The 16417-nt window shown below is 41.9% G+C and overlaps 1 protein-coding gene and 1 long non-coding RNA gene across 2 annotated transcripts in view; both read left to right on the top strand.

Moving 5' to 3' along the window:
• Positions 1-16417, top strand: part of ABCG2 (ATP binding cassette subfamily G member 2 (JR blood group)) — a 171217-nt gene that overhangs the window by 72522 nt on the left and 82278 nt on the right. The window lies entirely within an intron of this gene.
• LOC142312539 (uncharacterized) lies at positions 618-1058 on the top strand. Its single transcript, XR_012754393.1, has 3 exons — positions 618-681; positions 754-905; positions 986-1058. It is a non-coding gene; the product is annotated as an uncharacterized LOC142312539 (long non-coding RNA).

The following is a 16417-nucleotide window of genomic DNA, read 5'->3' as shown; positions in this document are numbered from 1 at the left end:
TCCCCTTTTAGGCTCCCTTCACCACGTGATACCTGCACACCACTGGTTCATCCTTCTTCTCCAGCGGTCACTTGAACGGCACTATCTTCCTCACACCACATAGGTCAGTATGTCACTCATCACCATACACTGCAGTGACACACGGTCTCTACTTGCACAAACATGGTATAGCGCCGCAGTTCCAACTTTCACCACCAACTTCCCCATGCAGACCTAGCAAGGCTGTGCGCATGCGCGGACTTGATCCGGTCTGCGCATGCGCCGCCATGCGTTCCACCTGACTCCGTTTGCGTTCCACTTCGCAACCAGGAAGTCGATCTCACCTGCTGCCACTCTGATCATTATTCCCAGCATTTAAGGCAGCATTGTCTCACAAGACACTGTAGCAGCCAGCCAGAACTCCTACCGGACGCAGGTCTGTACCGCTTCACACACCATGCTCTCCTTTAGAGACTCCTCCTCCCTTTAACCCCTTTCTGTGTCTTTACAAATATAGGTCCCCTATGCTCCCTATGGGTCTTCTGACCGATTCACTTCTAAGGTACAATTTATTTATTTACTATCTGATGACCAGTGGTTCTTGATCCATACACCTTTATATCTCTGTTGTCTCTTTTAGTATCCCTTTGGGAATATCCTACAGCATAGGGCCTGTCCTTACGCAAGTTACTCCTTTCTGAGGTACTATATTGACGTCTCACTGCATGTCTTTCATCATTGCTTACTATTGAGATTCTTCTCTTTCACCTATAGAGTATAAATTTTCGCTACCTGGTTCTATAAGCCCACAGCAAGTACAGGAGACCGTTACTGCCAAACAGGGTAATTCCTGCCACCTCCAGACTGATCCTATCTAGGACCTTGATACCAATACCAACTGTATACCTCTCCACTACTTTTGACAGGTAGTGAGTGCTGTCCCCTATCTTTCATGCAGGTTTTACCTCACCATACAATGATTTTTTTTCTCCACTTTTTCCATTAGGCTGTTCCCTCTTGGAGGAGATAGGTGTTCTATCTGTGCAGTAGTCACTGAGCCCTTGACCCCTACCCGGCAGGTACTATTTTAAATAGCCTCATTCTCAAACGGTACTTTCCACATGACCCATGGTTATTATTTCCGTCATGTATAACCCTCTATACTCCCCTCCCCCCGTCTTTTCCTCAAACACATACCCCCCCTTCCCCCCCCCCCAAACCTTTCCTCTCCCCCCCCCCCCCTCATTTCTTACTTTATCCTTTCTTTTTACTAACACATATCCAGTCTCAATTTGCGGCCCCCTACCTATGCAGAATACCACTATATGATTCTTCTGGCAAACACCGACCGGCTGACTTTGATATCTCGTTATATGGTCACAGGTATCCACACACACTTGATAGTTTTTTATGTGTTATATTTACTGCATGATCTCTTAATGGACATCTTGTCTTTTTCACCCAGTGCTCACACGTACCAACCCTCCTCCCCCCATTTTCTGTGATGACCCACATCGCTCTTTCTTGGTGCTTTCCATACATTAATTCCTTAATCTCATAGGTATGTGTAATTGTTTTTCTCAATTCCGTCATCTCTTCATATGTACATATGTTATATTGCCTCATAGTATTCAATGGTCTTTTGGATTATTGTCATTGTGTTTCTGGGTATGTACAGTGCTTACAAGTAGTATTCAACCCCCTGCAGATTTAGCAGGTTTACACATTCGGAATTAACTTGGCATTGTGACATTTAGACTGTAGATCAGCCTGGAAGTGTGAAATGCACTGCAGCAAAAAAGAATGTTATTTCTTTTTTTATTTTTTTTTTTAAATTGTGAAAAGTTTATTCAGAGGGTCATTTATTATTCAACCCCTCAAACCACAAGACTTCTGTTTGGTTCCCCTAAAGTATTAAGAAGTATTTCAGGCACAAAGAACAATGAGCTTCACATGTTTGGATTAATTATCTCTTTTCCCAGCCTTTTCTGACTAATTAAGACCCTCCCCAAACTTGTGAACAGCACTCATACTTGGTCAACATGAGAAAGACAAAGGAGCATTCCAAGGCCATCAGAGACAAGATCGTGGAGGGTCACAAGGCTGGCAAGGGGTACAAAACCCTTTCCAAGGAGTTGGGCCTACCTGTCTCCACTGTTGGGAGCATCATCCGGAAGTGGAAGGCTTATGGAACTACTGTTAGCCTTCCACGGCCTGGACAGCCTTTGAAAGTTTCCACCCATGCCGAGGCCAGGCTTGTCCGAAGAGTCAAGGCTAACCCAAGGACAACAAGGAAGGAGCTCCGGGAAGATCTCATGGCAGTGGGGACATTGGTTTCAGTCAATACCATAAGTAACGTACTCCACCGCAATGGTCTCCGTTCCAGACGAGCCCGTAAGGTACCTTTTACTTTCAAAGCGTCATGTCAAGGCTCGTCTACAGTTTGCTCATGATCACTTGGAGGACTCAGACAGACTGGTTCAAGGTTCTCTGGTCTGATGAGACCAAGATCGAGATCTTTGGTGCCAACCACACACGTGACGTTTGGAGACTGGATGGCACTGCATACGACCCCAAGAATACCATCCCTACAGTCAAGCATGGTGGTGGCAGCATCATGCTGTGGGGCTGTTTCTCAGCCAAGGGGCCTGGCCATCTGGTCCGCATCCATGGGAAGATGGATAGCACGGCCTACCTGGAGATTTTGGCCAAGAACCTCCGCTCCTCCATCAAGGATCTTAAGATGGGTCATCATTTCATCTTCCAACAAGACAACGACCCAAAGCACACAGCCAAGAAAACCAAGGCCTGGTTCAAGAGGGAAAAAATCAAGGTGTTGCAGTGGCCTAGTCACTATGGGGAGTTAAGGTATGCACACCAGTAACTATGTAAGGGGAATACATGGAATAGCAGAAACTGCTGTGTGAATACTGACATGAAAAATTCAATAGCTGTATGTAAGGATGAAATGTGAAAAATGGAACCTGCATTACTGCCATGAATATATGAATAAAGAGAAATTTAGCTACTGAATTGATCAATGCAATAGAGCCCCAACACTACGCCAAAGTATTTCTCTACGTTGGGGTCCCTAGGTTGTGTGTGTCCTCTCATGCAGTTAAAAAAACTTACCGTGTATGGGAAGCTGAGACCCAGGCTATATATACGATGTGGATTGGCAATAGGTGTGTATGGGGAGGGTTCACAAACGAAAAACTACTAACAAATACAAAATAACGTTTGGAACTCCATTCTATGTCTGAACTGGGTGCAAAAACCTAAAAAAACATCACTATGGGGAGATAAGGTATGCACACCAGTAACTATGTAAGGGGAATACATGGAATAGCAGAAACTGCTGTGTGAATACTGACATGAAAAATTCAATAGCTGTATGTAAGGATGAAATGTGAAAAATGGAACCTGCATTACTGCCATGAATATATGAATAAAGAGAAATTTAGCTACTGAATTGATCAATGCAATAGAGCCCCAACACTACGCCAAAGTATTTCTCTACGTTGGGGTCCCTAGCTTGTGTGTGTCCTCTCATGCAGTTAAAAAAACTTACCGTGTATGGGAAGCTGAGACCCAGGCTATATATACGATGTGGATTGGCAATAGGTGTGTATGGGGAGGGTTCACAAACGAAAAACTACTAACAAATACAAAATAACGTTTGGAACTCCATTCTATGTCTGAACTGGGTGCAAAAACCTAAAAAAAATCACTATGGGGAGATAAGGTATGCACACCAGTAACTATGTAAGGGGAATACATGGAATAGCAGAAACTGCTGTGTGAATACTGACATGAAAAATTCAATAGCTGTATGTAAGGATGAAATGTGAAAAATGGAACCTGCATTACTGCCATGAATATATGAATAAAGAGAAATTTAGCTACTGAATTGATCAATGCAATAGAGCCCCAACACTACGCCAAAGTATTTCTCTACGTTGGGGTCCCTAGCTTGTGTGTGTCCTCTCATGCAGTTAAAAAAACTTACCGTGTATGGGAAGCTGAGACCCAGGCTATATATACGATGTGGATTGGCAATAGGTGTGTATGGGGAGGGTTCACAAACGAAAAACTACTAACAAATACAAAATAACGTTTGGAACTCCATTCTATGTCTGAACTGGGTGCAAAAACCTAAAAAAACATCACTATGGGGAGATAAGGTATGCACACCAGTAACTATGTAAGGGGAATACATGGAATAGCAGAAACTGCTGTGTGAATACTGACATGAAAAATTCAATAGCTGTATGTAAGGATGAAATGTGAAAAATGGAACCTGCATTACTGCCATGAATATATGAATAAAGAGAAATTTAGCTACTGAATTGATCAATGCAATAGAGCCCCAACACTACGCCAAAGTATTTCTCTACGTTGGGGTCCCTAGCTTGTGTGTGTCCTCTCATGCAGTTAAAAAAAACTTACCGTGTATGGGAAGCTGAGACCCAGGCTATATATACGATGTGGATTGGCAATAGGTGTGTATGGGGAGGGTTCACAAACGAAAAACTACTAACAAATACAAAATAACGTTTGGAACTCCATTCTATGTCTGAACTGGGTGCAAAAACCTAAAAAAACATCACTATGGGGAGATAAGGTATGCACACCAGTAACTATGTAAGGGGAATACATGGAATAGCAGAAACTGCTGTGTGAATACTGACATGAAAAATTCAATAGCTGTATGTAAGGATGAAATGTGAAAAATGGAACCTGCATTACTGCCATGAATATATGAATAAAGAGAAATTTAGCTACTGAATTTTAGCATAGAAATTTAGCTTACATACAGCTATTGAATTTTTCATGTCAGTATTCACACAGCAGTTTCTGCTATTCCATGTATTCCCCTTACATAGTTACTGGTGTGCATACCTTATCTCCCCATAGTGATGTTTTTTTAGGTTTTTGCACCCAGTTCAGACATAGAATGGAGTTCCAAACGTTATTTTGTATTTGTTAGTAGTTTTTCATTTGTGAACCCTCCCCATACACACCTATTGCCAATCCACATCGTATATATAGCCTGGGTCCCAGCTTCCCATACACGGTAAGTTTTTTTAACTGCATGAGAGGACACACACAAGCTAGGGACCCTAACGTAGAGAAATACTTTGGCGTAGTGTTGGGGCTCTATTGCATTGATCAATTCAGTAGCTAAATTTCTCTTTATTCATATATTCATGGCAGTAATGCAGGTTCCATTTTTCACATTTCATCCTTACATACAGCTATTGAATTTTTCATGTCAGTATTCACACAGCAGTTTCTGCTATTCCATGTATTCCCCTTACATAGTTACTGGTGTGCATACCTTATCTCCCCATAGTGATGTTTTTTTAGGTTTTTGCACCCAGTTCAGACATAGAATGGAGTTCCAAACGTTATTTTGTATTTGTTAGTAGTTTTTCGTTTGTGAACCCTCCCCATACACACCTATTGCCAATCCACATCGTATATATAGCCTGGGTCTCAGCTTCCCATACACGGTAAGTTTTTTTAACTGCATGAGAGGACACACACAAGCTAGGGACCCCAACGTAGAGAAATACTTTGGCGTAGTGTTGGGGCTCTATTGCATTGATCAATTCAGTAGCTAAATTTCTCTTTATTCATATATTCATGGCAGTAATGCAGGTTCCATTTTTCACATTTCATCCTTACATACAGCTATTGAATTTTTCATGTCAGTATTCACACAGCAGTTTCTGCTATTCCATGTATTCCCCTTACATAGTTACTGGTGTGCATACCTTATCTCCCCATAGTGATGTTTTTTTAGGTTTTTGCACCCAGTTCAGACATAGAATGGAGTTCCAAACGTTATTTTGTATTTGTTAGTAGTTTTTCGTTTGTGAACCCTCCCCATACACACCTATTGCCAATCCACATCGTATATATAGCCTGGGTCTCAGCTTCCCATACACGGTAAGTTTTTTTAACTGCATGAGAGGACACACACAAGCTAGGGACCCCAACGTAGAGAAATACTTTGGCGTAGTGTTGGGGCTCTATTGCATTGATCAATTCAGTAGCTAAATTTCTCTTTATTCATATATTCATGGCAGTAATGCAGGTTCCATTTTTCACATTTCATCCTTACATACAGCTATTGAATTTTTCATGTCAGTATTCACACAGCAGTTTCTGCTATTCCATGTATTCCCCTTACATAGTTACTGGTGTGCATACCTTATCTCCCCATAGTGATGTTTTTTTAGGTTTTTGCACCCAGTTCAGGCAGTGGCCTAGTCAGTCTCCTGACCTTAACCCAATTGAAAACTTGTGGAAGGAGCTCAAGATTAAAGTCCACATGAGACACCCAAAGAACCTAGATAACTTGGAGAAGATCTGCATGGAGGAGTGGGCCAAGATAACTCCAGAGACCTGTGCCGGCCTGATCAGGTCTTCTAAAAGACGATTATTAGCTGTTATTGCAAACAAGGGTTATTCCACAAAATATTAAACCTAGGGGTTGAATAATAATTGACCCACACTTTTATGTTGAAAATTTATTAAAGTTTAACTGAGCAACATAACTTGTTGGTTTGTAAGATTTATGCATCTGTTAATAAATCCTGCTCTAGTTTAAAGTTTACAGGCTCTAACTTATTTGCATCTTATCAAGCCTGCTAAATCTGCAGGGGGTTGAATACTACTTGTAGGCACTGTACATGTTAATACCTCTGTATGTGAATTTTCATCCATACACAGAATTATATGTCATGGATTTTACAGTGTACACTTTGTGTATGAACCGGAGCAATTGTCTCATGATATGTATTCTGATTTGTTCATGTAATATTTTCCTTTTGTAATATTTATGTTTCTTTTTTTACATAGTCTGATATTACTCTCGATAAAGGTCCCATCGAGACCGAAACGTTGAGACAGACTTTTTTCATTTTCTTCACAATAAAAAAACACCAAAGAAACCCAGACTTTGTTCTTATTCTTCCATTGGAGTGCCGGAGATTCGTTTTGGATTTCAGTTGATTATTTTCTCCAGAGCACCCTATTATATTCAGTGAGCCAGGTCTATTCGATATATTGCTGGTTAACACACTCTCCTCACACTCTCTGCTCAACTTCACTTCCTCCACCAGACTGCGGCGTTCCTGATGTCCAGGGTCAGATCCGCCCCCATCTTTTTCTCTCGCGGGGTCAGAGCGCTCCAGGGATTCTCGGACAGCCACACCTCTTCATGGGCGGTTACTTCATTTTGCGCTCAGTCACAGTCCAGAAAGGTCTTTCAACTTGTTTACTCACGTTCAGTTGTTATTTGTGAGGTAACCCGGGTGATACTTAGTTAGACCAGAGAGAACCAGGTATCCTGCAGGCTGGTGTAGGGGTGACTGTAAGCTCGCCTTCCTAACACTTCTTGTTTCGGATAACCCCCGACTTGAAGTATATGGGATTCATCCAGGGAAGTCGCATTTGCCTTTTCTCCCCTTTCAGGCTCGTTTGCTGGCAGCGTGGGCCAAGTAAAGATGGCTCTCAGCCCTATCTCACTTATGGGCCCCCTCGTTGCTGCGGATGCTGCGGACTCTGTGTTGATTGGTTAGACACCTGGAGTGCCCTCACCGGCAGGTTTTAGCAGACCACTAAATGGATTTCTGGCTCTAGGGACCTGTTTCCCGTGTGTGCCTGGTCTACCAGAAGTCCCCGTACTCAACTGCCTCGCTTCTTCCTGAGTTGTCTTTCAGGCTGACTGTGTGGCAACCGAACTCCCCCGCAAACAGCCACTACACATGCAGGGTCTGACTAGTGTGTCCGCTCTGCTGCGACTGCACTTCAGACTCGGCTACCTCCAGCTCTTCTCTCTTGACTGCCACTGCATAACTCTAGTTTCCAGCTTCTCCACCGCACCACTAGCTGAAATGTGGAGGCCACGCCCCCTCCTGGGTCTGCCCAGAGGTCCGCTCTAAGATGTGTGTGTGAGCTGGTTACTATATGTCTATGCGTACACACCCTACTCAGCCTTTAGGATTAACTGTTTGCACTCACCCAGTGTGGGTGCAGTACTCAGTGGTGCCTGACCAGGTCAGGGGCGCCACAGATATCAACCCCGAAAGTATTACCCCAATTGCCAATGTACCAAGGCAATAGGGAAGAGTCAGGTAAAGCTCCAATATTGGCGCAGCTAATGAATACTCCACTTCTGGGGTGGCTGCCAGCTGCTATTTTTAAGCTGGGAAGTGTCAAAATACCCGTGAGCCTTCATAGCCTGATGAAACCTGTCCCCAGCTGTCTGCTTTACCTTGGATGGTTATCAAAAATAGGGCGGACCCCTTGTCATTTTTTTAAATTATTTAAATGAATCTTTAATTAAAAAAAACGACGTGGGATCCCCTCTATTTTTGATAACCAGCCAAGTTAATGCTGAGAGCTGAGGACTGCAGCCTATGGCTATATGCTTTACATGCATGGTTATGAAAAATAGGCCAGAAGACCCCATGTCATTTTTTTTATTGAATATGTTCACAGCAGCATACAGGTGTCTTCTGAATACAACAAAGCTTATTGATTGGCTGCGTTGCAATTAGAGTTGAGCGAGTACGTAACTATTCGTACTCGCTATACTCATAATGAGTACTCTCTAATACTTGCATATTCGTTCCGAATAGCGTGTGCAATGCAAGTCAATGGGGAAAACTCGAAAAGTAACAAGTAACCTGAATGCCGCACTATTTGCTACTCACATGAATAATACGGCATTCGGGTTATTCGTTACTTTGCAAGTTTTTCCCCATTGACTTGCATTGCACACGCTATTTGGAACAAATACGCGAGTATTAGACAGTACTCGTTATGAGTATAGCGATACGAATAGTTAGGTACTCACTTATCTCAAGTTGCAACCTTTCAACAAACTTTATCAACATATGCAAATTGTCTCTCCAGTAAAGGAGACGAACTCTAGTACAATGCCACCTATTGGAAGTAGCGATCCTAAAAGCCACAAGTGGATTTTTAACAATCCTTTGCAATATGACTCAGGATATATGCCAGATCAGAATCCCAATTTGCAGACACGGTGTTTCGGGGTGCTTGCCCCTCGTCAGTGCAAAGTATGGGGTGTCTGATCTGGCTCATGAGAAAGCTATGTGGGGACCACGGGGGAACATATGAACAGCACCCGAACTCGGAAATCAGACATGAACTTTTTTTATACATCCGTGTTCGCGTTCTGGTCCCAGACATCCGGTGTCTGGTACGAACCCGAACTATACCATTTGGGTTCAATCACGCCTAGTTTTTTTTTGTTTTTTTTTTACATACCTATAATTACGAATGAAACTGGAGTAAGAGCAACCAAAAGATTTGCAAAAAAACAAGGATCTGATCTAGAACGTTGCATAACAAAGATAGAATTTGTTAAATAATCAGGAACATTTTATAATAATACTTGTGTAATATATTATATTTATAAAGAGTGAAGATCGTTTCATAACCATATTCCTATTGTCAGGATTAGAGCTCCTGTGAACAGGATGTATGCGTAAGGAGAAATATCTTGATAAGCAGCGAACACAGAAGGTGGAAGTCTCCTGCAGCCTTTATTTCCTGCGCTCTAAGGAGACAATGCCTTTGCCCTACCAAACGCGCAAGTTCAGAAACAATGAATTAAGATTCTCCACCTGCCTAAAGATAATAAATAACCTAACAACATGGCTTAATGTTATGTCTGTTATCTTACCACAAGCTAGAAAACTGTGACATTATATACCTAAAGCATACATTTACTGATTACTTCATAAAGCAATTTCTATTACTGTATTTTGTAGGGACATATATACCATTTGACCAATGAAGCACTAACAATGTTTAAAGGGAATCTGTTGTTTGAGTCATGCTGCCAAAACCGCAGGAGCAACAATCAAATCCTGGCTGTACGATCGCAGCCAGTTATGTACATTGGATATAAAAAGTCTACAAATCCATGTTAGGCTTTGTGCGCACTAGAAAATGCCTTTTTCTTAAGAAAAAAACAGACCCTCTTAAAGAATCTTTCACCCGCGGGAAAAAAACGCACCAAAACCGCAACGAAATTTGAATACTGTTTTACTGCGGTTTGCCGCGGATTTTCTGCGGATTTGCCGCAGACTTTCCGCAAGTTGGTCCTTGCAGATTTTTACCATTATCTATGGCAAAAACTGCAGGTACCTGCGGAAAAGAAGTGACATGCTCATTAATTCCGCAAAGGAAAATCCGCGGGTATAAAAAAACGCAGCGTGCGCACAGCATTTTTTAAAACCCGTAGGATTTGCTGGGGAATGACTGCAGCAATGTTAGACACATTTTCTGCAGCAAATCTGCGGCAAAATCCGTGGTAAATCCGCAGCGTGTGCACAGGGCCTTAAAATGTTTTTGTCATGTAAAAAAGTTCATACCAAAAAGAATAATGTCTGAATTTTTCCCATCTTAACGTTAACCATAATCTGTGCAAATTCATTGAGAGACAAAATCATTTTGAGGGATGGGAGGTTATAAAATTAAGAAAACTATAGTAATGTGGCTGCATAAGTGTGAACCGCCTATTGTAAGTGGGGATGTGGTTATGTTTAGAATTAGCCAATCACATTTAATTTCAGGTAAAATACTAGTCAGCTGGGTTGCCAACCGTTCGTAAATTTACTGACAGTCCATAAAAATCTGGTGCTTTTCTCGATTGTCCTTCGCGCTCAGCAGAAAAAACACCTTCTGTGATTTTTTTACTTTTCTTCTGAGGTTTGTACTTGGCATGCGCTAAAAAGGCTGCCATGCACAGTACAAACATAACCTTAGCAGTAGCCAAATGACGTTGCGTGTACATAGGATATCAACCAATTACCGCTGAGCATGCCAAGACTTTACTGGAGTGTTCTACGTTCAGCATCGGAGTCGCCCGTAATTAATAACATTGTATTATATTATATTATTATTGTATTATAACATTGTATAATTTATTAATTTGTATTCTCTATATTATATGGTATATATGCAACCAGCAGCCTGTATTCTCTACATTATAAATATACCGAGCCAGCAGCCTATATCCTCTATATGATATATATGCAGCCAACAGTCTGTATCCTCTCTTTAATATATGCACAGCCAGCAACCTGTGTCCTCTATATTATATACTAGCTGTAGTACCCGGGCGTTGCCCGGGATAGTAACTGTCTCTCTGTCTCTCTCCCAGTCGCTGTCTGTCTGTCTCGCTGTCTGTCTCTTTCCTTGTCTGTCTGTTTCTATCTCTCTGTCTATATTTGCATCAGTCTATCTGTCTCAATCTCTGTATCTGTCTGTCTCTCTCTCTCTCTGTCTCTTTGCCCGGCTGTCTTTTTGCCCGGCTGTCTTTTTGCCCAGCTGTCTGTTCCTAGGTCTGTCTCTTTCCTGGTCTGCCTCTTTCCCGTCTATCTCTTTCCCGGTCTGTCTCTTTCCCGGTCTGTCTCTTTCCCAGTCTGTCTCTTTCCCGGTCTGTCTCTTTCCCGGTCTGTCTCTTTCCCGGTCTGTCTCTTTCCAGGGCTGTGTCTTTTCAGGGCTGTGTCTTTTCAGGGCTGTCTGTTTCCGGGTCTGTCTCTTTGCCCGTCTATCTCTTTGCCCGCCTGTCTCTTTGCCCGTCTGTCTTTTTGCCCATCTGTCTCTTTGTCCGGCTGTCTTTTTGCCCGGCTGTCTTTTTGCCTGGCTGTCTTTTTGCCCAGCTGTCTGTTTCTAGGTCTGTCTCTTTCCTGATCTGCCTCTTTCCCGGTCTGTCTCTTTCCCGGTCTGTCTCTTTCCCGGTCTTTCTCTTTCCAGGGCTGTGTCTTTTCACGGCTGTCTGTTTCCGGGTCTGTCTCTTTGCCCGTCTATCTCTTTGCCTGCCTGTCTCTTTGCCCGTCTGTCTTTTTGCCCATCTGTCTCTTTCCCGATCTGTCTCTTTCCCATTCTGTCTCTTTGCCGCTCTGTCTCTTTCCCGATCTGTCTCTTTCCCATTCTGTCTCTTTGCCCGTCTGTCTCTTTGCCCGGCTGTCTCTTTGCCCGGCTGTCTCTTTGCCCGGCTGTCTCTTTGCCCGGCTATCTCTTTCCAGGGCTGTCTCTTTTCCCGTCTGTTTCTTTCCCCGTCTGGCTCTTTCCCCGTCTGGCTCTGTGTCTCTGTCTCTCTCTATCCGTCTCACCACCGACATCTTTTTACCTCACACATAAGCTTCTTATACTAACAGTTTATGTTCCTATAGCAACCACTGACAGTTGCTATTTATAGCCTGCAGCTCCCAGCTCCATTCCGTTTAATGGCTGCACGATTTTTGTAGAGTAACTGGAAAGCACGGGGTTAAATTTTCTTGCCCAAACATAGTCTATGACGTTCCCTGAGTCACATGGATTGTCTGTGCAAAATTTCGTGATTGTACATGCGACGGTGCGGATTCCTTTAGCGGACATACACACATACACACACATGCACACATACACCCACACATACACTGAGCTTTATATATTAGATATATATATATATATATATATATATATATATATATATATATGCAGCCAGCAGCCTGTATCCTTTCTAATATATATGCACAGCCAGCAGTCTGTATTCTCTATGTTATATATAAACAGCCAGCAGCCTGTATTCTCTATATTATATATACACAGCCAGAAGTCTGTATCCTTTATATTATATATAAACAACGCCAGCAGCCTGTGTCCTCTATATTATATATACGCAGCCTGTATTCTCTATATTATTATATTATATGTATATAATATATATATATATATATATATATATATGCAGCCAGCAGCTTGGGTTCTCTATATTATATATACACACAGCCAGAAGCCTGTATTCTCTATATTATACAGTGAGTATGGAAAGTATTCAGACCCCTATAAATTTTTCACTCTTTGTTTTCTTGCAGCCATTTGGTAAATCAAAAAAGGTCATTTACTTTCTCATTAATGTACACTCTGCACCCCATCTTGACAGAAAAAAACAGAAATGTAGACATTTTTGCAAATTTATCAAACAAGAAAAACTGAAACATCACATGATCATAAGTATTAAGACCCTTTCCTCAGTATTGAGTAGAATCACCCTTTTGAGCTAGTACAGCCATGAGTCTTCTTGGAAATGATACAGTCTGATTGAACTAGCAACCTATGAGAGAGCAGCCATCTCCCACCAATCCTGTAAGACTCAATACCTGAAATGAGAACTGAGGGATATGAAAGGGGCCTTGCTTTTATCACCAGTTTAATATTCTACAGTTCTACGGTTCTACGGTTCCAGCTGGAAGATCACAGAACTGCTTAATTTCTTTAATTCTACAGGACTTCAGCCTAGGATCTACAGACTCAGCTTTAAGATCACAGAACTGGGATCCACAGTTTCAGCTGGAGGATCACATAACTGCTTTACTGCTCAATGCTGAGCCCACAAATTCACTTCGAGAAGCCAGGTTGGGACAATTCAGTTGCCTGGCTACATATTTTGCTCTGCTCAGTCAGCTTTCCGCTATCTCTTCTAAGTGGATGCCTGCCAAAAGCTGGGTGCTGTCGGCTGGGATAGTTAGCCCTAGAAGCCCCAAAGTCACAAAGATTCTAAGCCATGGTCCGTGGGTTTTCCTAAAGACAGCCAGGCCAGCGGATAACAGCTCCCACTGAACCTCATGTCTCCACACACGTATTTTGTGTTTCCTCACTTTGGTTTCCAGTCTATCTCTGAACTCTTTCCCTATCGTGGTTGTAGTGCTTAGCAACCTTTCACCTCTGGTTCCTTAAGAGGCATGCAAAACAATCCAACATCCATTCATGTTGTGAGTTGTATGGCTAAGGATATTCCAGCCTGTGTAGGTACTGTAAAGGCTGCTTTACACACAACGATATCACTAGTGATCTCGTTAGCGATGTGACACTCCCAGATCGTTGTTACGATTTGCCGAGTTCGCTCATAGGTCGTTTTGGAGCGGTCACACGTACACATCTCACAAACGACACTACATCGTTCAGTGATATATTGTTTGACCAAGGCGGTTGTGTGGATGTTGTTCGTCATTGCAGGGTGTCAAACGTAGCAATATGTCTGCTGCGTTCCAAAACGACGAACAATATCTTGAAACTAAACGACGTGTCAATGATCAACGATTTTCACCCTATTTGCGATTGTTTGGAGTCGCACATAGGTGTCACACGCAACGACGTTGCTAACAATGACGGAAGTGCGTCACGAAAACCGTGACCCCGACGACATATCGTCAGAGTAATCATAGCGTGTAAAGCGGCCTTTAGGGTCTGTGCAGCTAGAGATACTTAGTTTGTTCAGGAACCAGAAGGTTAGCTGCAGCATTTGAGAGATAGGCTATTCTCCCCATTTTCCTGTGTTGGAACATGTGCAAGCATAAATACACACACCACATTGCCACTTCTCCTATCCTTTATTCTGGGTGTAAATCTCAGCATGTGCTCATACTGTATTATTTTGGGCATCTCATGTGGCATGCTTTTCTCAATGGGTGTTGTTTTATCAAGGGGCATGGCTTTATTAAGTGGTGTGGCAAAAGTCCATAAAAAATTGGGCCATCTGTGAATTTTAGTCCAGTTATCCAGGACTAATTGAATAGCATGTTTTCAATGCTGGTAGTCAGTACACAGCTGCTACCATTTAAAGTGATGTTGATTAACCCCATATAAAGTTTAGCTGTTCTAGTAGGATTTTCCAGACATTTTCTTAGTTCCATTTTACATTAAAAGCCATGGTCCATAAACAGCTTATAACACAGCAAAGGGATCTAATTGTTGAAAAGTATTAGTCAGGAGAAAGGTACAAAGAATGTTCAAAGCATTAGATATACCATCGAACATTGTGAAGATGGTCATCAAGGAGTGGTTTCAATTTGGCACAAGAATGAGATTACCTATAACTAGATGTTTCTCAAAAATGCATGAAAAGGCAAGAAAACTTGGTTTGGGAGGCTGTTAAGAGACACACAGTAACATTAAAGGAGCTGCAGGAATTTCTGAGAAGTACTGGATGTGTACTTCATTTGACAAAAATCTTCTATATTCTTCATGTCTAACCTGTAATGTAGGGTGGCAATATAAAAGACTTTTCTTACAAAGAAAACGTACAATTCTGGTTATATCAAGTCTGTCAAAAGCAGGTGAGAAAACATGTTATGGTCTGATGAAGCCAAGGTTGAACTTTTTAGACATAATTCCATTAAGTTTGTTTGGCACAAAGGCAATATTGCACATTACTGAAAGAACACCATACTTAAAGTGAAGCATGGTGGAGAAAAAAATAATGCTTTAGGGCTTTAGGCAAGGCAAAGGACATTATAAGTTGAAGATGAAGAGGAATTTCACCTTTCAGCAGGAAAACGACCATAAGCATGCCTCTAAATCGACAAAAGAATGGCTTCAACAAAAGAAGATCAACGTTTTTAAATGGCCCAGCCAGAGTCCAGACCTGAATCCTATGGAAAATATGTGGATTGTCCTGAAGAGGGCTATACTCAGGACATTCCCTCACAATCTGACAGATTTGGAGCACTACTGGAAGGAAGGGTTGGTAAAGATTGCTAATGCTAGATGTGTTATGCTGATAAACTCCAAGAAGATTAAATGCTGTCATAAATTCAAAAGGTACCTGACCAAAGTGTTAGTTTGAGGCCTCATTCACACATCAGTATTTTTGTATCAGTGATTGTATGTCAAAGCCAGGAGCGGAACTTACAGAGAAAAACTAGAATTGAAAAATCGACACCTGTTCTGTGATTTGAAGACACTCCTGGTTTTGGCATACAAATACTGATGCAAACTTACTGATGTGTAAATGAGGCCTTAGGGTGTGCATATTTATGCAACCACATTATTTTGGGTGACATTAAAGGTGGAAACGGTTCTGAAATGATTCTACAAGACAAAGAGTTGTCATTTTAACATGGTTGTGTAAACCTTTAAAATAAACTGTATTAATTATAGCTAAAAGGATCTCTGCACTCGCTAGAGCAAAGTATGTATGATGTCTAAATTGCAAGAAGGATTAATCAGGAAGAATGGTGAATGTGATTAACTTGGACAACCTACGATATCCCACTATAAGGCCACTCAATACACAGCGGTCCTGATGAAGGAAGGTGATTCTTCAGAAATACTTTGGAAGGAAGTGTGTCCACACTGAGCATCAGTACCTAGGATCACATCACTGAACCTAACGGATTTAACTGTGCTTTCACTTTCCAACAACCCATCCGAGTATCAATTCTGGCTGGAGCACCTCCAAACGCATTGGCCACAGGAGTAAGTGGGAGGTAAGCACTGACACTGCTTTTTAAAATATCATTCTGACACTATTTACCACTGGGGAACCGCTGCATTTTAAGTGGCCATATTGTGATATTATAGATGGTCCAATTTGGTCACACTTACAGATCTTCCTTATTAA

The sequence above is a fragment of the Anomaloglossus baeobatrachus genome, chromosome 1 (assembly GCF_048569485.1).
Source record: "Anomaloglossus baeobatrachus isolate aAnoBae1 chromosome 1, aAnoBae1.hap1, whole genome shotgun sequence".
NCBI classification, from domain to species: Eukaryota; Metazoa; Chordata; class Amphibia; order Anura; family Aromobatidae; genus Anomaloglossus; species Anomaloglossus baeobatrachus.
This window is presented reverse-complemented; position numbering and strand designations above follow the sequence as displayed.